This window comes from Pseudophryne corroboree, chromosome 4 (assembly GCF_028390025.1).
Source record: "Pseudophryne corroboree isolate aPseCor3 chromosome 4, aPseCor3.hap2, whole genome shotgun sequence".
NCBI lineage: Eukaryota > Metazoa > Chordata > Amphibia > Anura > Myobatrachidae > Pseudophryne > Pseudophryne corroboree.
The window spans coordinates 351143608-351170155 of record NC_086447.1 but is presented as its reverse complement, the minus strand read 5'-3'; the positions used below and the strand labels follow the sequence as shown (position 1 = coordinate 351170155).

The following is a 26548-nucleotide window of genomic DNA, read 5'->3' as shown; positions in this document are numbered from 1 at the left end:
TGCAAGTTTAATTTGAGCACAATTTCTCCTTTGCTTAAGGAATACAAAAATAGTTAAAAATTGCATATATATAACGCATGAATAATGATGCCAGAGTGGTACTTCCGGTGTGCTGGCAATCACTCTCTCCACCTACTATATGGGATTGGTGCCAACGTATGGACTTTTATATAGCTATGGACAAATTCTACTACTCTACCCCTGAAAGGTATGATTCTTTCAAGCTATATGGTTTGGAATTCAAAACGTCAAAACATCATCTTCATATAAGGCCTTGATACCTATAGATCAGGTTTGATCTGGATGTGGGTTTGATAGCAACAGTTTCACCTTGACCTCCTATTTAAGGTCAGTCAGTCATTTAGACGGATTACAATATTTGCACTTGGAGCTCTCTGGTTCTACCCTCTCTTTTTCTTTCTTCTCTGTGCTCCTTCTTTCCTTTTCTTTCTTAAGACTAAGCTCTTTTGCAAATATCTATTTAATTTTTGTTTCTCGATATAGTGCTTCTGAGAACATTTTTCTGATTATTTCATTTTTTCAGTTAGCTCTGAATACTAAATAAGTACTATAATGATCTTGGGCTATACGTGTGTTGTATACCGTTGTTTTCAAAGTACTATATATGTTTTGGTTATTATTGAAAACTGTGTTTAAAAATAAAGAATTTATGTAAAAAAAATTGCATATATTAATATACAAATAAGTTTCAAGAAATAAAAAGGGAATAAAGCTGAATTTCTGTTTTAGAAATTATGGGTTATGAAGTTAAAATGGAAGTTGCTCAATCAAACTAGTAATGCCTCTCAGGTGCTGAAAGGGAGGAGTTATTCTAAGCTGGAAGGATATACAAAAAAATATTTTCCCCAGCACACCAAGGGGCAATAACAATAAGATTTGAAACTACTGTACATTGTAGTAGATAATTCAGAGATCTTGGGGGGTTATTCAAGTTTGATAGCAAACCAAAAAAGTTAGCAATTGGGCAAAGCCATGTTGCCCTGTAGATGGGGCAGATGTAACATGCGCATACAGATTTAGATTATATTGTTGCTGTGCATTGTAAATACTGGCTGCTTTTATTTTTATTTTTGGAGGTGACCCATAGTCCTGACAGACTTATATATTGTTCTGGAAATTCTTCCCAAGAAAGTTGCATAAGTTCCCACATATATGTTGCACTTGCAGGTTTCTCTTCTTTCACCCTTTTGTCCATTTCAACCCAAACCAGCTCAATGGGGTTTAAATTTGGATACTGTTACCAGTGGCGTCACTACCTCAAATGACATCCCGCTCACACCGGCAAAAAGGGGCATGGTCTCATGTGTAGGGGTGTGGTCTCGCAGGTAAGGGCATGGCCTCACAACCCTGACCCCTGATTTCATCACTCCAGGGGTCCTAGAGATGCTGGGCTGCCCCCAGAAACCAGTCAGTATGCAGTGCTAACTCTATACTGCGACAGGAGCCAGGTGCTACACTAAACGTTAAAGTGCAGCACCTGGCTCCTGTCATAAAACACCTAATGCCGGCATCTCAGATCCGATGCTGTGTCTGAATATACAGCATCGGATCACCATTGTGTCTATCGGCCATCTGAATAACTCTAAGGCAACTCAGAATGGTTGCTACATCTCCATGCCAAGGCCAGTAAATCTGTATCAGAAAACTCAGCTACTAAGACAACATGTCTCCGTTTTGTGTAACAGACCCCGTCTCCTCCGCTAAACAGCCTGCAGTGTCTGGTGGGGTTGTTGGGGTGTGGGGTGCAGTGACACCGCAGAATGTGAGCACTGCGATACCAGTGCATGCACAGTGCAGAAAACATAGGTCACTTATGACCGATTGGGTCTGCATGTGTGACTGAATCAGTACCTGTGCTGGCCATTCTATGATTTAAAGCATGTTGTCTTATCCTTTTCCATAAAGGTAGTTCTAACATAACCTGGGGGTTTGATTTGGGTAATCATCTTGCTGTATGATGAATTCTTGATGAACTAGACATAGACCAGATGATATTGCATGTGGTAGTCTTTGTGTTTCAGAACACCAGTCACAGCGTGCAATTCTCGGACTCAGGATCCAGCAAAAGAGCACCAGACCATCATTCCTCCACCTTCATGTTTGTCTGTTTGCGTTTAAGGAATTTAATTACTGAGTGGTGGTTTGTACTTCTGAGCATGTTTAAGGCTGAAATTTAAAAGGGCAATTCTTGTACTAACAAAACAGGTGATGTTTTGCTAATAAAAGCATTTCCCTTTTAAATTTTAGGCTTAAACACAATGGGAAAAGGCGTTTTTTACAGGCTAGCGCTTAGTAAATAAGCCCCACAAGAACCATCCTTTTGCTTGCTTGACGGCATACAAAATCCTGTTGATTCATCTGTACTGAAGATATTCCAGTCTTCGGTGGTCCACTGACTGTGTGCTACATTGAAAAGTTCATGACCCATTGCTCATTCAATGAGATATATATTATTTTTCAGGTTTTGCTATCCTAATCATTTTTAATCTTTAGCAGTTTACCACTTACCTTAGCACTATTTCAGGTTATTCATTGGACTTGAATTGCTTAATTTCAATTTAAAAAAATGGGCGTCTTCTAAAACGTTTGATTAGTAGTGTATAATCCACAAGAATTTTCCTTCTGTTATTATGATCCTCGTATCACTCTAGGGAGCTTGACCAATTTATTCATTATTTTGCATGATAAACATTCATCTAAATAGTCAATTATACTGTACTACTCTATATTTTAAGATAATTGTTGTGCACTGATGAATCACAATCTCCTCTATTCAAAAATGTTGGCAAGTAAGCAAACTCACTTGAACGGGCGACAGCAGGTATATCATATGTCATTCAGATTTTATTGATCTCAAATGCACCTAGTAAAAGTAAAAACATATGGACAGATTTGTTTGTATAGTATATTAATAATTATTTGTTGTCTGCAAGCATGCCAGACAGACTTGGACAATATACTTCATTGCTTAGGTGTCAGTTACAGCTGTCTTAGTTATTTTACTAAATCACTTGGGTCCAGGCAAATCAATGATCTCTTGTTAAACAACACAAATTATCTTTCTCACTCTATTATTGTGGTAAATCATTCTTGATGAAAACACATCTTCCTTATGTAATTCCAGATGGAATCCTTAAGCCTTTCATTCTGTTATGTCTTATTGTCTCCTTGTAGAAGCACTGCCTGATAAACACATTATACACTTGTTCCATCATTACTTTCTTTGCTTTGCAGCTATTGGCCCTCATTCAGAGTTGTTCGCTCGTTAGTGTTTTTCGCAACGGAGCGATTAGTCGCAAACTGCGCATGCGCAATGTTCGCAGTGCGTCTGCGCCAAGTAAATTTGCAAAAAAGTTTGGTATTTTACTCACGGCTTAACGAAGAAATTTCTTCGTTCTGGTGATCGGAGTGTGATTGACAGGAAGTGGGTGTTTCTGGGCGGAAACTGGCCGTTTTATGGGTGTGTGCGAAAAAAAGCTGCCGTTTCTGGGAAAAAGTGGCTGGAGAAAAGGGGGAGTGTCTGGGCGAACGCTGAGTGTGTTTGTGACGTCAAACCAGGAATGAAACTGACTGAACTGATCGCAGTGGCAGAGTAAGTCTCGAGCTACTCAGAAACTGCAAAGAAATTTCTTTTCGCAATTCTGCAAAGCTAAAATTCACTCCCAGTAGGCGGCGGCTTAGCGTGTGCAAAGCTGCTAAAAGCAGCTAGCGAGCGAACAACACGGAATGAGGGCCATTAGCTTACAATGCTCACCAGTGGTCTGCAGAAATTTGTCTGCAACTGGAGGTTGAGTATATTATATGTTTAAAAAGAGGTGGTAAGTGTCCAAAGGGTCTAATGCCCCCTACACATTCGGCAATATGCCGCCGAACTTCCCGACGGCGGATACGGCCGACGGGCGACCTGGCGTCGGGAGGGAGGGAACGGGGGGAGTGAAGTTTCTTCACTCCTCCCGTCACCCAGCTCCATAGCAGTGCATGCTAATTAGAGATGTGCGGCTGGCAGTTTTCGTGTTTTGGTTTTGGATCTGGACGATTTTTGGAAAAAACAAAAAACAGCTAAAATCACAGAATTTGGGGGTAATTTTGATCCTACGGTATTATTAACCTCAATAACATTCATTTCCACTCATTTCGAGTCTATTCTGAACACCTCACACCACACAATATTGTTTTTAGGCCAAAAGGTTGCACAGAGGTTGCTGTAACACTAAGCTAAGCGACACAAGTGTGTGGCACAAACACCTGGCCCATCTAGGAGTGGCACTGCAGTGTCAGACAGGATGGCAGATTTTAAAAAATAGGCCACAAACAGCACATGATCCAAAGAAGAAAAAGAAGTGCACCGAGTTTGCTGTATGTCTAAGCTAAGCGACACAACCACCTGGCCCATCTAGTAGTGGCATGCAGTGGCTGAATGTCGAAAGTGGCCCGCAATTTTTCAGTCCACTGACAGCATCTCCTGCACGCCCATCATTTTTCAAAAATTCTGCAATTAGTGTACTTATACGGTAGTACCCCTGGACTAATACAGCAGTACCCCTGGATTTATACAATGCAAAGATCTAAAAGAGGTGCAATAAGGTAGCTGTATGACTAAGCTAAGCGACACAAGTGTGCGACACAAACACCTGGCCCATCTAGGGTTGGCACTGCAGTCCCACTGCACTAATGGCGGATACCGGACGCACGTCTAACACCAGCATAGTTGTTGTGGCCTCAGTAATCCGCTTTGCAACAGGGTATATATCTATCTATCTGTCTATCTATCTGTATATATATATATATATATATACGGCAGTATCACTGGACTGCACTTATACACCATTACCACTGTAATTATACGGCAGGATCACTGGATTTATACGGCAAGATCACTGTAGTTATACGGCAGTACTGCAGGACATATACGGCAGTATCAATGGACTGTACTTATACGCCAGTACCACTGTAATTATACGGCAGTATCACTGTAAATAATTATACGGCAGTATCACTGTAATTATACGGCAGTATCACGCAAATTATACGGCAATATCACTGGAATTATGCGGCAATATCACTGGAATTATACGCCAATATCACTGGAATTATACGGCAATATCACTGGAATTATACGTCAGTATCACAGAAATTATACGCCAGTATCACAGGAATCATACGCCAGTATCACGGGAATTATACGCCAGTAACACTGGGTATATGGCAGCAGAGGACACCACCACTGTGACTGGTTACTGGACTGAAACTGCACAAGACACTAAGCCCTGGTCTGATGGAGGACAACGCAGGGACTTATACAGCTACACCGGATATATGGCAGCAGAGGACACCACCACTGTGACTGGTCACTGGACTGATGCTGCACAAGACACTACACCTGGTCTGATGCAAGACAACACAGCAAAACTGCAAGGGACTTATACAGCAGCACTGGGGACATATACGTAGCAGCAGAGGACACCACCACTGTGACTGGCTGGACTGATGCGGCATAAGACACTACACTGGACTGAGCAGCACAAGACAGCACTGGAATCGCCACCCCACTTTCCCGCCCACACAGACACTGAGGACGGAGACACGTCCTCTTGTAACAGGGCTGGGGTGTGATGCAGTGCCTGCTGCCATGCAGGTGTCATCACACTGCTTACCTGTGGCCGCTCCTATCACATACAGTACACGGAGGCGTCAAGGAACCCAACCTTCCGGATCAATCACAGATGCGGACACCTTCTCTCAACAGCGGTCAATGATCAGCCTAAATGGAAGGAACGTACCGATTAAGACGTGTCAACCCTCTTTCTCAAGAGCGGGGCACGTTAGGGGTAGCAGCGACCTTCACCGGCTGGGTGGAAGGTCATCACTGGCCAGAGGCCTCAGCTACCCAATTCTCACACACTAGCAGTCTTGCGCGTAATGTGATGAAGAGAGTTCTCACGTCCGTGAGCAAACCCCTAACCGGTATACGGGGGACGATAACAAACAGACACAGAGCGATACTCACTCCTGGCTCGCTGGTCACCTTGATCGACGCACTTCTCTGCTTCTGTAGGGGCAAGAAGAGCAGCCTCACTAACTGCAGGCTTCTCTAACGGCTAACAACTTATTACAGCCTAACTACGCCTGCCTGAACAACTTAACGGTAATAACTGAGGTTGCTGGTTCTAACCTAAACAAACAGAGATCAGACTATTAAGACATAACCACAATACAACAAGTCAGTTGGAATAACACCCCGGCACAATAGGTTAACCCCGAATGGCCAACTTCACTTACCGGTTATTGGGCGTTGAGTTCTTCTTCTCCCCCCCCCCTTCCTGAGGACGCGACTGGGGTTCTGTTATGGACAGCCGTCCACTCCAGACTAACGGGAAGTTGAGGCGCGTGGGATGGGAACGTTATTCCACACCCTCTTCAATCCCTTGTACTGTACAACGCGTTCCTTGCACCCAACCAGACGTGAGTTCTCCGGGAGCTGCCTTACGGATCTGCTTCCAGCAGAACCCGTCCGGGCCGGTTCTGTACACTAAAACCCCAGGTCCTTATGGAGTACCAGGTGAGTCGCAGGCCGATGGCCTGGGTGAGGTGCATGCTGGAGGCCTCGAGCTGTGGGTGCAGGCTGGAGGACTGGAGCTGGGGACGCAGGCCGGAGGCCTGGAACTGGGGGGGCGCAGGCCGGAAAACCTGAGTATGGGGCACAGGCCGGGAGGCCTGAGTATGGAGCACAGGCTGGGAGGCCTGGGTATGGGGCACAGGCCGGGGGGGCCTGACTATGGGGGACTGGCCGGGCGGGCCCGACTATGGGGCACAGGCCAGGCGGCCTGGTTATGGGCACAGGCCGGGAGGGCCTGGTTATGGGCACAGGCCGGTAGGGCCTGACTATGGGGCCTGATCGTGGGGGACAGGCCAGGAGGGCCTGACTAACTGTGGCACAGGCCGGAAGGGCCTGGATGTACCCGCAGGCCTTGTGCCTGTCCCTGGTGGCCTAGGGAGGAGTCAAAGATAAGTATGGGTGGCCCAAATCCGCCTACCCATCGCGGTGGGAGAGGCTGCAGCGGGGAGCTTTGTCAGCTCTTTTGCTTCTCTCACGCTGCAGCACTCTCCGCCGGACTCCCGCCGCTGAGCGTCTTCCCTCGCCGAGTCTTCCTCCGGCATCTTCCTTCTCCTCTTCTTCCTTTGGTTCATCGTCACCGCATCCGCCGGCGTCGCCTCCGCCACTTCTCCGTCTTCTTTCTTCTTCTGGAGGTCTTCTTCCGTCCTCGTCCGGCGCCCGACTGAGCTCTCCCGCTCCGCAGCGTCTCTTATATGATGCTGGGAGAGGGCGGAGCTATGATACGGCGAGCCCTGATTGGCTGCCAATGTGCGAGCCTCGATTGGCTTGCACTTGTTGAGCCATTCAAATTGCCGCGTCCTGATTGGAGGGACTTGAATCCTAACAGATGCAAGTCCCTCCATGCCGGAAACCCGCCCCCGCGCCGGAGGGGAACAGGGAGCAGCACTCTCCACGCTCTCACTACACTCTCCGAGACTGGAGTGAAAATGCCGGCGACGCGCGGGACCTTATATGGAATCCAAACCCTGTGAGAATCCGACAGCGGGATGATGACTTTTTGCCTCGTTCTGGTTTCTGAAAACCAGGTGGGAAAACCCGAGCCTGACACGGATCCGGACTCGGGTAGGGAGGTTCGGTAGGGTTCGATTCTCAGGGAACCAAACCCACTCATCTCTAATGCTAATATGGACAATCTCGTCCATATTGGCCTGCATGCATAAGCTACTGGGCACCAATGATGAACGAACGCGGGGTTGCGCATCGTTCATCGTTGGTGCCTACACTCTAAACAATATGAACGAGTTCTAGTAAAATCTATTAGTAGGTAGGGCCCTTAAGAATCAACACTAACAATCTGTGTCATCTTTTGACACAGCTATACATGTGCTAGCAGTGGCAGAATGTATAAATCCGCAGCTCCTCTTGGAGCTCCTCTAAAAACCCTGCAACTGCGCAAGGATTTATTCCTCAGCTTAATGCGGTTGACAAATTATCACAGCACAATGCACCTGCACAGCCAGTGCAGAGTAGTTTAACTCTTTCCAGCTTTGCCGGTCACCCATTGCTTGGTAATAGGGAAAAGTAATCTCAATTTCATCCAGTGGTGACAAATGGAGCTCATTGTTTGAGCACCAAAGATGTACATTTCTCCAGTGCTAACCTTCTGTTAATGAAACTCTCCCAGAATGGCCATATCCTGCAGTGGTTGCTCTCCAATGGTGCCTGGTACCTTTATCCCTGATGAAAAGCTATAGAATACATTAGTAGCACAGCCAGTTCTGAGTTTAACAACATGCCCATAATGATTCTTTGGGAGATACCAGGGAGGCTAAAGGGCTGATCTCTCTTTATAATAATCATTCTTCCCAGACCTACTTACAATGGAGGAGGGCTCCAATTAAAAATAGAGATAAAAAGATAACTGAAAGAATTCTTTAAAACACATACCAGGTTATATATTCAGTTCAAATGCAATATAGCTGGTATTATGCTCTTTGCACCAAAGAAAGAAATCAGCTTCTGTGTTTGTGCCTGATCCTTTATATGCACATAGACCATAGGTCTGCAAACTCGGTCCTCAGGACCCCACACAGTGCATGTTTTCCTGGTCTCCTCACAGAATCACAAGTGAAATAATTAACTCCACCTGCGGACCTTTTAAAATGTGTCTGTGAGTAATTAATACACATGTGCACCTGCTGGGTTACCTGCAAAACATGCACTGAGTGAGGACCGAGTTTGCAGACCTATGACATAGACAAACATTACTAGTGTGTATGGATAGATCCATCTGTTGATATGGGAAATGGACATTTCTGGATGGTAACTGGGCAGTGATCATGCGAGCACATGGAACCATGGGCCAATTTAGGGCTAAATGTAACCCTGGAAAAGTTTACGGAAGCGACCTAATGTGGACAACACCAAATCCACTGTAGGCAGAGCAACTCCATAGTAGATGCACTGCCACCCTAATTGCAGCCTACCCTAACCACAACATAACTCTAACCACAGCCTAATCCTAACCACAGCCTAATCCTCACTGTACCCTAATGGCAGCCTAACCCTGACAGCATGCTGACCCTAACCCTACCCTAATTGCACCATAACCCTAATCAACGCCTAACCCTAACTGCAGCCTAACCTAACCCTATACTAGCCACAGCCTAATATTCACTCTGCCCAAATGGCAGCCTTACCCTAAGTGCATCTTGCAAATGGAACTCACTATTTTATTTTTTTGCACACATAGAGGCAACAGCTCTGCTCAAAACCAACCTATGACTAGGTTTAATTATGATGAATGGACCACATGCTGATGTATAGTGCTGGGAATTTGGGTGAGCATACTAGGATAGATAGATAGATAGATAGATAGATAGATAGATAGATAGATAGATAGATAGATAGATAGATAGATAGATAGCCCAGACGACAATGCACCAGCATTGAAACGTTGGTTTGAATAAGTGGCTGTGTCTGCGTTCTTTTTTTCCTGAGTGCTGCCGTCCTCTCTTCTCTATATGACAGTGCAAACTGCATCTACGGAAGGCAACAGGGACAGATATCTCAAGTAACAGTGAGTACCGGACTCATTGAATTCTAGATAGATAGATAGATAGATAGATAGATAGATAGATAGATAGATAGATAGATAGATAGATAATTGAAATTAATCAGAAAGATCTATTAATTTCAATGGAGTTTCCAGCATGCGTGTTCCATTCAGAAACCAAATTGAAGTAAAGGGGCAATTCAGATTAATGAGAAAAACTTTGTATTACATTCTCAAACACAACAAGAACATCTCATGTGCCTATTAAGAACATATGTACCCAATTTCAATGCTAATTGAGCACATATGCAAAAACATGACATTTACAGGTAAAACTCAGAAAATTAGAATATCGTGCAAAAGTTTATTTCAGTAATTCAACTTAAAAGGTGAAACTAATATATTATATAGACTCATTGCATGCAAAGTGAGATATTTCAAGCCTTTATTTGTTTTAATTCTGATGATTGTGGCTGACAGTTTAAGATAACCCCAAATCCAAAATCGTAGAAAATTAGAATATTACATAAAATCAATAAAAAAAAGAATTTTAAATACAGAAATTACGGCCCTCTGAAAAGTATAATCATGCATACGTACTCAGTACTTGGTTTGGGACCCTTTTGCATGAATTACCACCTCAATGCGGTGGGGCATGGGTTCTATCAGCCTGTGGCACTGCTGAGGTGTTATGGAAGACCAGGAAGTTTCAATAGCGGCCTTCAGCTGTTCTGTATTGTTTGGTCTCATGTCTCTCATCTTTCTCTTGGCAATGCCCCATAGATTCTCTATGGGGTTCAGGTCAGGTGAGTTTGCTGGCCAATCCAGCACAGTAACCCCACGGTCACTGAACCAGGTTTTGGTACTTTTGGCAGGGTGGGCAGGTGTCAAGTCCTGCTGGAAAATAAAGTCAGCATCTTCATAAAGCTTGACTGCTGAAGAAAGCATGAAGTGCTCTAAAATGTCCTAGTAGACAGCTGCGTTGACTCTGAACTTAATAAAGCACAGTGGACCAACACCAGTAGATGACATGGCTCTCCAAATCAACACAGACTGTGGAAACTTCACACTGGACTTCAAGCATCTTGGATTGTGTGCCTCTCCGTTTTTCCTCCATACTCTGGGACCTTGGTTTCCAAATGAGATGCAAAATTTGCTCTCATCAGAAAAGAGGACTTCGGACCAGTGAGCAACAGACCAGTTCTTTTTTTTCTTTAGCCCAGGTAAGATGCTTCTGACGTTTGTTGTTCAGGAGCGGCATGACAAGAGGAATACAACATTTGAAGCGCATGTCCAAGATCCGTCTGCGTGTGGTGGCTCTTGATGCAGTAACTCCAGCCTCAATCCACGCCTTGTGAAGCTCCCACACATTTTAAAATGTCCTTTTCCTGAAAATTCTTTCCAAGCTGCGGTCATCCCTGCTGCTTGTGCACCTTTTTCTTCCACACTTTTCCGTTCCACTTAACTTTCTATTAATGTGCTTTGATACAGCACTTTGAGAACATCCAACTTCTTTTGCAATTCCCTTTTGAGGCTTTCCCTCCTAGTGGAGGGTGTCAATGATGGTTTTCTGCACAAATGTCATGTCAGCAGTCTTTCCCATGATTGTGAATTGTACTGAACCAGACAGAGTGACCATTTAAAGGCTCAGGAACCCTTTGCAGGTGGTTTGGATTAATTAGCTGATTAAGGTGTGACACTTTGAGACTATAATATTGAACCTTTTCACAATATTCTAATATTCTGAGATTTTGGATTTGGTGTTTTCTATAAAGGCTTGAAATATCTCACTTTGCATCTATATAATATATTGCATCTATACAATATATTAGTTTCACCTTTTAAGTTGAATTACTGAAATAAATACATTTTTGCATGATATGCTAATTTTCTGAGTTTCACCTGAATACAGGAGCAGTTCTAGGCATGGAAGCGGTTCTAGGCATGGGCAAGCATGGGCGTGACTGCAGTCATCTCGCAGGCGCCCGCCACCCACCCGCACCCTGCTCCCCAGCTGCAGCAGGCGCCATGGGCTGTGTGGGCGCCCGCTGCAGCTGGCTCCATCGTCAGACACTAGAGGTCCTAATTGACCTCTAGTGTCTGTGCGGCGCTGCTATGGGAGAGACGTCATGATGTCTCTCCCATAGAGAGGAGCGGGCGGAGCAGCAACAGAGATGGTGCAGCAGCGGCAGGGAAGCAGGAGCTGGGCTGGGGAGTATTTTTTTTTTTTTTTTGTGTTTGTTAGCGGCGCTACCAGGAGTCACAACTACAGGAGGCACAGCTACTCCGGGCACAACTACAGGGGGCACAAACCTGGATGCACAGCTACTCTGGGCACCACTACAGGGGGCACTGCTACTCCAGGCACAACTACAGGGGGCACAAACCTGGATGCACAGCTACTCTGGGCACCACTGCAGGGGGCACAGCTACTCCAGGCACAACTACTCCAGGCACAACTACAGGGGGCATAACTGTGGCCACATCTCTTCCTTACGAAGCCACGCCCCTATTTTTTCATGTGCCTTCGGTGCACACTATGTTTGGCCTGTGGGGGGGGGGCGGGAGTGAGCCGAAGGAAACTTCCGCCCTGGGCACCACAAGGTCTAGAACCAGCCCTGCCTGTATATGTGCACTCACACGTTTCATAGCTGCCGAGACAATTTTTTTCAGTAAGTTTCTATAAAATGGTAAGGAATTTCATAATGTGTCTAACTTTTTCACATTATAGTATTAAAATTCTTAACTTCGCATAGAAAACACTTTGATAAACTAGTATATATATATATATATATATAGCTAAATGTGAAACCATATAATTATATTGCCTCTAAAAAGTACTTATCCCTCAAAATACTTTTAATTTTCATTGCCACAGATGTTGAATTTGAAATAGATGATTTGGGATATTTGGCACTGACCCATAAAATACTAAGGGGCTCATTTATCAACGTATGATAAAATTCATTGTGGACGATAAAACATGCTGCGTATGATAAATGGTGCTCCAACCAATCAGCTCCTAACTGTCATCATGTGTTCAATTCCTGTCATGTGCTTGAAAAGTTATAATTGGGAGCTGATTGGCCGGAGCAACATTTAATATACGGAATGAGTTATCATTTACAACGCGTTTTATCACTCATTGAAAAATGGACCACTAAGTATTGTGCCAACTCCAAATAAAATTCCAAAAGCTTTCCACAAAATACTGACAGATTGTTTTCAAATACTAGGTACATATAGTAATATATTTACATTCTCTACCCATTGTTAATACCCCACTGCATACTGTACCTCCCTCCCTCCAGGGGTCAGATTCTACACTGTGCACTCAAATTGTACATTGTTACTTTATTAGAGGGTCAGTTACCTTGATGAACAGGACCACGGATGAACATAAGAGCTTGGTTCACTGGTATACGTTTAAGTTGCCGGCTGTCGGGATCCCGGCGTTCATGATACCGACACCGGAATCCCAACAGCTGGCAATGCCAGCAGCCAGAATACCGGCCAAACAGGACTATTCCTACTCGTGGGTGTCCACGACACTCAGAGTGGGAATAGAACTTATGGAAGCACAGCAAGCCACTGTGCCTGCAAGGGGACTCTTTGCGCTCGCCCCTCTGCTGGCAGGGGTGCCGTTGTCGGTATATTGAAGGCCGGTATCCCAGCCGCCGGTAAATCATACCGAACTCGGTTCACTTGTATAGAAACTACACCAAGATTTGCCTTCCTTCCAGTTAATGTGGGTGGTCACAAAAAAACCTTGTCACTCTAGTTGGTTGTGAGCTTTTACATAAATAACACAGTTGCTGCCAGGGCAGCCATCAGAAATTGTGGGGCCCGGGAGTAACAAAATAGACAGGGCCCCCCACCAAAAATAAAATAACAAAAAATTCTACCACTCCGCTCCACCCCGATGTGATGTCACACATCATGGCATTACATATAGTTGGAGCATTGCAGTTCTGCTGGAACGAATAACAGAGCTGATGCGTAGGGAAGGCTTGTTTTAAGTCCTCCTTGCGCATCAGTCCGCTGTTGTTGTGCTGCCTATGCAGGTCTACAGGAATTGGCGGTAGGAGCAAGGGGTGGGCCCCCTCTCTGTAAGGGCCCGGGACTCCAGTCCCCGCAGTCCCCCCCCCCGATGGCTGCCCTGGTTCCTGCTAACTATTGGAATATGAATTGTACCTCTGCATTCATTCAATAACTTACAATTAAGTCATCCCAGTGTTAACAGCTTAGATAGTTGCATTTTTTTTCCACTGGCATGTATTACGCCTTTACTAAACATAATGCAGTTCTTATTGCGAACAGCTTATAGAATATTGATGTTAAATATAACAGGGGTAGGCAATTAAGGAAGTGCAAGGAGCTAAATGGCTCAGGAGGCACTGTCTAGTACCAGAGCCAGATTTACACACAATATATGAGCCAAACTGTACATCTGGACATTATACACAGGTACAGTAGTATAAACTCCTGGAAATTTGGTGAGTTTTGATCAGAGATGTGCGGAAAAGATAGGCCTCACCTGCCATAGACTTTTTACTCCAGTGTTTTGGCTATAAAAATGATTAGCATAATGCAAAGAAGATATTTCAAACATATTCTTTGTATTTTTCATAGCATAGGGGGTAATTCCAAGTTGATCGTAGCAGGAATTTTGTTAGCAGTTGGGCAAAACCATGTGCACTGCAGGGGAGGCAGATATAACGTGTGCAAAGAGAGTTAGATTTGGGTGGGGTATTTTGTTTCTGTGCAGGGTAAATACTGTCTGCTTTATTTTTACATTGCAATTTAGATTGCAGTTTGAACACACCACACCCAAATCTAACTCTCTCTGCACATGTTATATCTGCCTCCCCTGAAGTGCACATGGGGGGTAATTCCAAGTTGATCGCAGCAGGAAATTTTTTAGCAGTTGGGCAAAACCATGTGCACTGCAGGGGGGGCAGATATAACATTTGCAGAGAGAGTTAGATTTGGGTGGGTTATTTTGTTTCTGTGCAGGGTAAATACTGGCTGCTTTATTTTTACACTGCAAATTAGATTGCAGATTGAACACACCACACCCAAATCTAAAGGGGGGTACTGACGGAGCGATATTCTAAGCAATCTGACTAGATTGCTTAGAATATCAGCCTGATCGCTCTGTGAGTACCCCTTACAGCGATAGCGATGCGCAGCCCCGTGCATCGCTATCGCTGCTGCTGGATTGGCCAATCTAGCGGGTCGCTCACTTCACCCGCTGGGTGAAGTGAGCGGCCCCCCGTCTCCCCCCGCACGCTCAGCACAGATCGCGCTGTTCTGAGCGGCGGGAGAGATGTGTGCTGAGCGGTTTGCTCAGCACACATCTCTCATGCATCGGCCCGTGGGTACTGGGCTTAACTCTCTCTGCAAATGTTATATCTGCCCCCCCCTGCAGTGCACATGGTTTTGCCCAACTGCTAAAAAAGTTCCTGCTGCGATCAATTCAGAATTACCCCCTCAGTTGGATTTGAGTTTCTGTACTCCCGGCATCATTACATTATATACCCAAACAAACACGCATAAACCAAGCTATATACACAATTGATTTTTATTTTTAAATTAAACAAAATTAGTTAAGTACATTCTTTGAACTCTGACTGTTATATTGTAACAGAAGAAGCTACACTGTTACATTTCAATCCATTGCTATGGAGTTCTGCATCAGTCAACAGGAAATTTTCAGGTAATAAATTGAACTGGAACATTGTGCAACAATATCTGTAGTCATAGAAGTGACCTACTATTGTTAATAGAGAACTCATAAGCAAAATGAGTTTGGACTCTGTCCAAAATATCTCTATTTCCTTTTGTGTTTAGAACAAAGAATAATTAACCTGCACTGTGCATCACTAGTAAGAGCCAAAAGCCCTAACAATTATTGCTATTGTAATCATTTATTTAGAAGGCAATAGTATTTGGATAACTGAACATAAAGCAGATATGAAATGACAATATAATAGTGTTGTGCTGCTATGGGTTTAAGACAATGACATTTAGAAAATGATTGAACTTAAAATTTAGTTTTATTCGTTGATTTTAAAATGGATTCTAAATACAGACAAACCAACCTTTAAAAAATATATTTTCTACTTACATATAAATCCTTAGCCTGGTGTATTATGGTTCCCCCACAATGCAAAGGACAGTATTCATTTGAATTAACAGCAGAGAGAGAAAACAGCTTTGATAAGGCTGACAGTTTATTCGTTTTCACATATTCCAGAAAATAAAAACATCTACGGCTATTCAGAATCTGTAGTAAAATAAACTAAAGGTGCATACACACTGGCCGTTTTTGCCCAGCGTGTATGCACAACCATGATCGTGAACACCGCTGGCAGGAAAATAGCTCAGTGCATACACACTGATCGATTTCCACTGTGCCCAGCGGTGTTCACGGGGGGTGAAGCACTTTTCACAGCAGGAGACTGTGGAAAGTGCTTCACTCGGCTGGTCAAACAGCCCAACGGATGGCGGTGGCCAGCAATGATTTGGGAACGCGCATCAGCGCTCACCGCTTATCGCCTGCCCATACACACTGGCCAAGTTTGAGCTCAAAATGCCAAAAGTGAGCTACTTTGAGCTCAAAATCGCCCAGTGTGTATGGGCCTTTAGGGTAGAGAGAAAAGTATGCAGATCTTCCCATGCATGAATCCCCGATAGCCACTGATGTATCTATAATGGGTGCAGTGTGTGCAGTCCACATGGGCACCTGGGGTCCAGGGGGGGTTCACACCGTACACCCTACACTCATTTTTTCAATACTTGCCCTCTGTGTTCCACATCAGCAGCAACTCTGCAGAAATCACTGGAAAATCGTACGGTGGCCATTTTCCCAGCATTTCGTGCATGTGCAGTAGGAAAGTCACAGGGAAAATGGGCACCTTACCATTTTCCCGGAGACCTGCACATGCACACTAGATTCTGGAACAGTGTTAGGGTCTCCTAGTGACCCTAGTGCACAGAGTGTATTGCTCCGCTGGCTAGAGAGGATGGGGCCCGGATAGCGACTGCACACACTCCTCCTCTCTTGATGCATTCCTGCCAATAGTTTATCTTTCCTCACAGCATCAGGAGCTGCCATTAAAAGTCCATGAGAAAAAGGCACGGTCAGGGATACACAAGTAGGGAAAAGTTATTGATTCTGCAGATTATGTAGCATCAGTGAGTTTCCGTAGGGTAATTACCAATTTCAGGCTTGGGGAAAAGGCTATTTAATTGAATAGCCTTTTCTTGCTCCGCACGGTAATTAGCTGACCATAGATTGCCTGCCGGAACGGTTTGGTGACCATACTTCATGACCAAGAACATCACAAATTATCCCTTGCACAAAAGAGGTGGGTAGGAAATGAAGCGATGTTGAAGCATTATGGCGGTAATTCAGATCTGATCGCAGCAGCAAGTTTGTTAGCAGTTGGCCAAAACCATGTTGCACGGCAGGTGAGGCAGATAAAACATTTGCAGAGAGAGTTAGATTTGGGTTGCTTATTTTGTTTCTGTGCAGGGTATTTAGATTACAGATTGAACATACCCCATCCAAATTTATCTCTCTCTGCACAGGTTATATCTGCCCGCCCCTGCCTCCCCTGCAGTGCACATGGGGGGTCATTCCGAGTCGTTTGCTCGCTAGCTGCTTTTAGCAGCATTGCACACGCTAGGCCGCCGCCCTCTGGGAGTGTATCTTAGCTTAGCAGAATAGCGAACGAAAGATTAGCAGAATTGCGACTAGAAAATTCTTAGCAGTTTCTGAGTAGCTCGAGACTTACTCCTACACTGCGATTAGTTCAGCCCGTTTTGTTCCTGGTTTGACGTCACACACATGCCCTACATTCGGCCAGCCACTCCCCCGTTTCTCCAGACACTCCCGCGTTTTTCCCTGACACGCCTGCGTTTTTCCGCACACTCCCAGAAAACGGTCAGTTTCCGCCCAGAAACACCCACTTCCTGTCAATCACACTCCGATCACTTCAACGATGAAAATTCTTTGTTCGGACGTGAGTAAATCTACTAAGTTTTGTGCTAAAATACTTAGCGCATGCGCACTGCATACAATGCGCATGCGCATTTTTGCCTTAATCGATTCGTTGCGAAAATCGGCAACGAGCGAACAACTCAGAATGACCTCCATGGTTTTGCCCAACTGCTAATAAATTTGCTGCTGCGATCTGGTCTGAATTAAGCCCATTATTTACCATGATGTTCACAGCTGAAAATTGCAGCAGCATATTGCAGAGAATTGGATTTCTCTCTCACTGGGAGAGATTCAAATGTCTGAAAAGTTGGTTGGGTGTCTGTTTTTTCCTGTCTATTAGATAGGAAAAAAACAGACTCCCAACTGACTTTTCAAACATTTGAATCTCCCCCTTTGCATGAATTTTTTTTCTCCTCTTATTTTAGTACTGAGGTGCGATGTCATAACTACTTCCTCTCTGCTACTTTTCCTCTCAATCTCCCTTTATTGTGCCAGCTTCCTTGATCCACAGCACATGGATAATCACAAAACTTCATCATGCCAGGACTGAAATGACCTTAGGCAAGTGTTAAAGGTGAGATTCCTTAAAAGAAATTTAAGAAATTATAATGTAATAATCGTTTTGTGTTCTGTGGAGAAAAAGCTATATGGGATTTGCATATTTACAGTGATAAGTTAAAAATATTCATGTTTTGTTTGTTTTTACAGTATATTCCTCTTTTAGGTCATTGCTCCTTATAGCCCACCTATCTCTCTTGACTCAATGTCTCATTACAGGTAAATCTTGTCAGGTCTGGGTTTGTGTCTGTTCCCAGAGGGGGCACTAGTGGGTCAGTGGTGGTGCAGTGGAGAAAACGAGGAGGCTGTAATGAGTTCCTGCGCATGTGCGCAAATGTTTTATTGAGAGCTCACAGGAAATATAAATATCACTGGAGCAATAGCAAATACAACTATGTCAGCGTGGAGGCTGACAGAGTCTTTGGAAAAGCAGTCACATGCAATAGGTCAGTTTGGGTACTGATAACGGCTGAAAGCAGTGGCGTCATGAGGGGGGTGCGGGGGGTGCGGCCCGCACCCAGGTGTCACCCTTCAATAGGGTGACACCAAAAAGAGCTGTACACCCGCCTGGCCTGACTACTTTTACCGCCGCGGCGTCGCCGGGTCTGTACTGCCGCAATCAATAGATGCCGGGTGCAGTGTGTCACTCACCGTGACGTCATGCCGCTCTTAGCAACCAGCCGCTGGCTTCCTTAACTACCCACCCGGCATGCTCCCGGCAGCGACACGCCTTTCCCAGCAACCGCCCGCTGGTGTCCTTAGTTACGGTCCCAGCATGCATCTCGTCCAGCTGCCCAGAGTCACGTTCAGTGCGCCGGTTACGTCACAGTACCGGCGCCACCCACGGAGAGGCGGGAGAGACACACTGTTGGACTCACAGTCCTCTTATATATAAGGTATGTTCATCTTTTATCGCTTTTATTGCACTTGATGAAAAGGCCATTGGGCCTTAAACGTTGTTCTATTAAAAGCAACAGCTTATTTGAAAAAGTCCGGAGGAGTGCCGCCTGTTCCTTTCTCTAAGGGGACACACCTGCATTTGTCTATTATTCATTTGGGAAGGCACCCCGGCTATTACAATGGATATCCCAGAGTGCCCTTTCCAGTGACTGTATATATATATATTTTCGCCAGCATATGTCCCCTCACAGACTTGTCACCCACAACATAACTGCCACATATATGTATATATATATGCCATTACCAGATCAGGCATCTCCTCTGCTGGACTAGCAATTTTAACTATGTGTTACACACTGTCTTGTTTTTAACTGTATATCTCACACCGGGTAATCCGGTTCTTGCACAGTACCACTTGCTTTTAATCACAGTAGTACACACTCTGCAACTGTCAGGGACACGATCTGTCACTTCTTTGTATTATCTTCCGCCAGGATCAGCGAGATAACTACGTCGGCGGGGACGCTCGCGGTAACCCAGCAACCAGTGACGTCACTTCCTGGTTACAAGAGGGGAACATTGACCGGAAGCCCCGCCGGACGCCAGCTCTCGCAGCTCCACAGTGCGGTCTTTCACCTATTTAAGGTAAGAACACACACTATTTGGGTTTCTTTTGTTTGTTGCTTTGCACACAGCCTTGAAAAAAGCGCCCTGCGTGGCGCTGAAACGTTGGCAAAATGTGCCAATTATTTGATTGATTTTTTTGAAAATACATTTTTTTCACTAAGACCAGTGAGTGCCGCCTGTTCTATACCTATGAAGAGTGGATGGATGCATGTCCCTCTTTATTAGAACCATACTGGATATATATATATATATATATATATTGTGTGAGTGTAATGTATATATATATATATATATATATATATATATGTCATCACGCCGGCACCGCAGGGCAGGCCATTCGGGGGGGTAGACCGTAGATGTATTATTCTGGGAGGAAGAATGGGAGTCCAGTGTATGGTGCCCACGTGGGGTGCGCCCGGCTCCTGTCTTTGCAGCTAGCGGGTACCCGGGCCGGCTCTCATCCCTGCCTGCCACCGCCGGAGCACCGCCGGGCGCGCACGGGAGATGCGCCTGGATCTCGTCACTGCCGGTGAAGGAGCACCGCCGGGCGCTTGGTTCCTGTACCTGCCGCCGCTGGAGCTGGTAGGCTTTAAAATGAAATGACAGTCTGTCCAGTATGTTTCTCTCCAACCCTGTGTCCCCAGTCTGTCCCCATCCCACTCTGCATCCTCTCCCACCCGGCGTCCCAATCTCTCCCACTCTGCATCCTCTCCCACCCAGCGTCCAAACCTCTCCCACTCTGCATCCTCTCCCACCCAGCGTCCCAGTCCCCAGCATGTCCCCCTCCCACTCTACGTTCTCTCCCACCCAGATCCCAGTCCCCAGCATGTCCCCTCCCACTCTGCGTCCTCTCCCACCCAGCGTCCCAGTCCCCAGCATGTCCCCCTCCCACTCTGCGTCCTTTCCCACCCAGCGTCCCAGTCCCCAGCATGTCCCCCTCCCACTCTGCGTCCTCTCCCACCCAGCGTCCCAGTCCCCAGCATGTCCCCCTCCCACTCTGCGTCCTCTCCCACCCAGTGTCCCAGTCCCCAGCATGTCCCCTCCCACTCTGCGTCCTCTCCCACCCAGCGTCCCAGTCCCCAGCATGTCCCCCTCCCACTCTGCGTCCTTTCCCACCCAGCGTCCCAGTCCCCAGCATGTCCCCCTCCCACTCTGCGTCCTCTCCCACCCAGCGTCCCAGTCCCCAGCATGTCCCCCTCCCACTCTGCGTCCTCTCCCACCCAGTGTCCCAGTCCCCAGCATGTCCCCCTCCCACTCTGCGTCCTCTCCCACCCAGCCTCCCAGTCCCCAGCATGTCTCCCTCCCACTCTGCGTCCTCTCCCACCCAGCATGTCCCCCTCCCACTCTGCGTCCTCTGCCACCCAGCGTCCCAGTCCCCAGTATGTCCCTCTCCCACTCTGCGTCCTCTCCCACCCAGCATCTCCCCCTTCCTCTGTCCCTCTATCCATTATGTCCTGCTCCCACCCTGCATCCCCCTCTCACCCAATGCCCCCGTCCTCCTCAGTCCCTTCCTCCACCATGTGTCCTCCCTCTCACCCAGTGCCTCTTAAGGATACCCCCCTTCTGATTGGACACTACCCCTTTCAATTTTCCATATCCCCACTTCCTTCTTCGATCACCGTATGTGTGTGTGTGTGTTTACATATATATATATATATATATATATACACACACGCACGCACGCGGAGGTCCATGGGGGGGTGACACCATGAGTTACCACACCGGGTGACACCAACCCTAGTGACGCCTCTGGCTGAAAGTAAATGAGAATTGGCCTGGAAACTGATGATAACTTAAACAGAACTTGACACAGATACTTGGCAATATAAATGATCAGCCTGGAAACCGATGGCAATTTGAAAAAGTACTTTGCAGGCAGAGGTGTAACTAGCATGGGGCGAGCAGGGCACGTGCCCTGGGCGCCGTGGCAGCACCTGCACGGCCCGCTCGCCCCATGCGACAGGGTTTTTTGCGCCGCCGGCGCTAATCGCGGCGCTCTCCCTGTCATACTGGCTGCTGTGCCTGTCACACGGTACAGGCAGCAGCAGCTTGGAGCCTCCCCCTACTCCCCCCCTGCAGTGTCATATCGCGTGCGCGCGTACGCGCGTGACTGCAGGGAACCTGACTGGATCCAGTATGGCTCTCCTATTATACTTCTGGTTAGTACTACTGACTTTTATAAAGAGAAAAATATACATGGCTATATTAACCAATATATTCCCTTAAAAAATACACAAGTTAATGTCAGCACAGATATTGTTAAACCAACTGCAGTCTAGAGGGTGAGGCGATACAGAATACTGTATCATGCTCCCCTATCATGTCATTATTTTTCTTAGTCTTCCTCCTATTATAATGCTCTTTTAACTTTAATCGACTGTCCTATAACTTCTGACAGTTTAGGGATATAACTTTGTTTCACATGAGACACTTTTCATTTAATTTTGTTAAATATATTTATGCCTGCTTTGTGTTCATCTTAAGGTGTAAGGGGATTTCATGACAAATACTGATTCTAGACCCTCAGCAGGGATATGTTTCTGGTGATATTGTATGTCTGGAAGGCATGTGCGGAGCCCAAAGATGGAGATCGGCAGCATGTTGACCGGCAACAAGCGGCTTCTGCTTCCGCGTTCAACATGCTGCCGATCTCCGGCTTTGGGCTACGCAGGGTTCGGGAGATGGGTGTCCTCTGCCGGTGTACTGCAGCTCCGGGGGGTGCGGGCTCCGGAGGCTCTCAGCACTGTTGAATGTCCAGCTGCCTCAAGTATGTACAGCCCGCACCCACGGCTGCTGATATCCGGCATGCTGCTGCTGTTGGCTCATACCGTGTGCTGTAATGTGAATTTCGGCTCATACCGCGTGCTGTAATGTAAATTTTGGCTCATACCGCGTGCTGTAATGTGAATTTTGGCTCATACCGCGTGCTGTTATGTGAATTTCGGCTCATACCGCGTGCTGTAATGTGAATTTCAGCTCATACCGTGTGCTATATTGTGAATTTCGGCTCGTACCGTGTGCTATATTGTGAATTTCGGCTTGTACCGTGTGCTATATTGTGAATTTCGGCTCATACCGTGTGCTATATTGTAAATTTCGGCTCGTACCGTGTGCTATATTGTGAATTTCGGCTCGTACCGTGTGCTATATTGTGAATTTCGGCTTGTACCGTGTGCTATATTGTGAATTTCAGCTCGTACCGTGTGCTATATTGTAAATTTCGGCTCGTACCGTGTGCTATATTGTGAATTTTGGCTCGTACCGCATGCTGTAATGTGAATTTCGGCTCATACCGCGTGCTGTAATGTGAATTTCGGCTCATACCGTGTGCTGTAATGTGAATTTCGGTTCATACCGTGTGCTGTAATGTGAATTTCGGCTCATACCGCGTGCTGTAATGTGAATTTCGGCTCATACCGCGTGCTGTAATGTGAATTTCGGCTCGCACCGTGGGGGTCATTCCGAGTTGTTCGCTCATTATTTTTGTGTCGCAACGGAGCGAATAGTCGCTAATGCGCATGCGCAATGTCCGCAGTGCGACTGCGCCAAGTAAATTTGCTATGCAGTTAGGAATTTTACTCACGGCATTACAAGGTTTTTTCTTCGTTCTGGTGACCGTAATGTGATTGACAGGAAGTGGGTGTTTCTGGGTGGAAACTGGCCGTTTTATGGGAGTGTGTGAAAAAACGCTACCGTTTCTGGGAAAAACGCGGGAGTGGCTGGAGAAACGGAGGAGTGTCTGGGCGAACGCTGGGTGTGTTTGTGACATCAAACCAGGAACGACAAGCACTGAACTGATCGCAGATGCCGAGTAAGTCTGGAGCTACTCAGAAACTGCTAAGAAGTGTCTATTCGCAATTCTGCTAATCTTTCGTTCGCAATTTTAATATGCTAAGATTCACTCCCAGTAGGCGGCGGCTTAGCGTGTGCAAAGCTGCTAAAAGCAGCTTGCGAGCGAACAAATCGGAATGACCCCCCGTGTGCTGTAATGTGAATTTCGGCTCGTACCGTGTGCTGTAATGTGAATTTCAGCTCGTACAGTGTGCTATAATGTGAATTTTGGCTCATACCGTGTGCTATAATGTAAAAGGGGCACCAGTACTAGATAGTATAAGGGATCCTACTACACTGAAAGACACGCCCCTTTTGAGTGACCACGCCCCCTTTTCCGGAGCGCGCGCGCGCATGATTACTATCTACACTTTTTCATTCCTCCTTCAAAAATTTAACTTCGACCACTGCACCTACATCTATACATACACACCCTGAAATCTTTATATACAGTGATACCGGTGGCATGTGCGCATACTTTCCTTTTGTTGTTGGTTTTTTGTTGTTTTTTTTCTGGGGGAGGGGAGGGGGCGGGCGCCATTATTGATCTTGCCCTGGGCTCCAAAAACCCTAATTACGCCACTGTTTGCAGGTAAGTAATGCAGATGATCGGCCTGAAAACCGATAGGAACTTGAAACAGGATTGTACAGGCAATTGATAATGCAGATGAACAGACTGGAAACCAATAGGAACTTGAAACAGGATTTGTACAGGCAAATTAGTAACAATCAATAGGCAATGCTTGGTTACAACAACAAAACCAGGTTAGGTTATTGCAGGAGACAGCTGAACTTAAGCAGGATGCTTTAGTGCAGGTTGAATATCACAGTGCAGAGTAATAACAAACAGGTGAGTATGATATGCAGCACCTGGAGAGAGTATCTTACTGCAAGTTATTGTAGGAGCAGAGTGTAGCTGAAGACAAACTGGATGGCTGGTACCTGTAGTTCCACAGAGCACCGACACAGGAGAGTCTCAGGAGACTGCTAGTGAATGCTGGAGCAGAATGCAGATGAAGCTGCAACTAAACTGGATGGCTGGTGCCTTTAGTTCCACGGAGCACTGACACAGGAGACTCTCTGAAGACTGGAGCCAGGAGACGCTTGTTCACAGGATGTGACACGCTGTTCAAGGCAATGATACTGAGCAGGAACTTTGGCTATATACCCCCTGGTCAGCAGGGATTGGAGAATGTGAATGCTCCAGTGCACAGGAGTGGATGGCACCAGGTCAGCTTGACTGCAGATGTCATGGCAGCGCCCATACTCTGGAGATGGTGGGAATACATTGGGGTACACACTGAATGGCATGCGGGGTACACACTGGAGAGAGTCTTTGCACATTGCAAGCAATCATGGAACATGCTGCCAGGCTGAGGATGTGACCTCTGGAGACCCAGCACATCAGAGCACTGGTAAGTGACATGAAGCAAATGCAGATTCCTGACAGATCTAGTCTGCAATTTAGTACATGACAGACATAAATTGTAAAACTGTGACCTAATGGACCTAATGTCTCTAATAATGCTTCCCTCTAACTCAGCTACATCATAACATTTACAGCAGGATAACACAAATCACCCACCCCCTTCCACAGCCATCCTCCCTACACCCCAATAAAAAAAATAATCAACTCGGGGCCATATTGTTCATAAGGCTGACTAGAAACTAGGGGTCCTGCAGGTACTAGGGGACTTTTTTTGTTTTTTTTTGTTCCAATGATTAAAGCCACTTTACATTGTAGCAAGCCACTCTTGTAGTAAGCTTTGTAGTCATTTCATTTTAGGACAATGGGCGCGTGTCTAGGGGCGGCACTTGCCCCCCGCAGCACAGCAGGCTAATGAGGCCAGGTGATTCTATTTCTTTCATCATTGTAACTGTGTTTTAAATATTTTAGTTTTGCAGCTGACGGGAGTTGGACAATGGGCAGCAAGTTTGGGTCCGGGAGCTGGTAATGGGACATGGTTGGGGTTGCTTTGGTGGTCCCGAGGCATCTGGACTGGCCCTGAAATGATGGGGGCAGTGATGGGGGGGGGGGGGCAATAATGTGCCTAGAGGCAGCCTGACTCCTAACATGCCCCTGCTGGGTATCAGTGTCTGTGTGAATACTGAAAGTGTAAATCCCTTTTACAGTACACCATAGTCCCAGGTCCAACCCGAGATTTGGAACACAGTTCTACACTGGGTCAGACTCCTTTAACACACCATGGGTTGGCGCCATTCACACAGTGCTGGTGCTTGGAGATGATATTGCACCGGAATGCTCTCTCGATGCTGTGAACGACCTGTGTTACCCAGTCACACTGCCACCCGGCTCCTTCCCTGTAAACTACCCAGGTTGGATTCCCAGGTCACTGGACCTGGGATAACCCTTTTACACCAATCCGCAACCCGGATTAACCCAGCAATAACCTGGGTCAAAAGCTCTGTGTAAAAGGGGTATAAATGATTGCATAAGCTCTGGTTCCTAAACGTCAGCTGTAGTGTTGTGAAAGAACAAAGTGCTGGAGAAGCCCGAAATTCCTAAAAGCCTATGGTCTTGGCAATGGGTTAATACTGCCCTGTTCACATCCCTGTCCAAATACCCCCTCTCTGTACTCACACCCCTCTTAATACCCACCTCTCTGCACTCACAGCACTATCCTGATAATCCCCTCTATGCACTCACAGGCACGGATGAACATGTAATAACAGCACTAGTGATAGTGACGAACACGAGTGGAGTGGCCTACTCCCCCACCACCACCACCATATAGAAGGTGAAGCTGTTTATTTCCTTTCCTTTCTGGTTAACCCTTTCGGAGACCCTTAGAGAGGATGGGCACTAGTAGAGAGAGACCAATGGGGCACAGCACAGGTAGTCAGCTGAGGCTGACCTATATGTCATATATGGTAAAGTCCCAGCTAGCCAGGGGATTCAGACTCAGCCCTCCATGAGTTTGATAATCGGATTTGGAGGGCAGTTACCTACAGTATATATAAGAGGGATGCA

The 26548-nt window shown here is 46.2% G+C and overlaps 1 long non-coding RNA gene across 2 annotated transcripts in view; it reads left to right on the top strand.

Moving 5' to 3' along the window:
* Window positions 1-26548, top strand: part of LOC134911419 (uncharacterized) — a 296554-nt gene that overhangs the window by 94376 nt on the left and 175630 nt on the right. Inside the window, exon 2 of one of the 2 annotated variants that reach the window (XR_010176551.1) lies at window positions 18136-18214. This is a non-coding gene — a long non-coding RNA (uncharacterized LOC134911419). Of the gene's footprint in view, window positions 1-18065; window positions 18215-26548 lie in introns of both variants that reach the window. The other variant, XR_010176550.1, reaches the window with a different exon arrangement.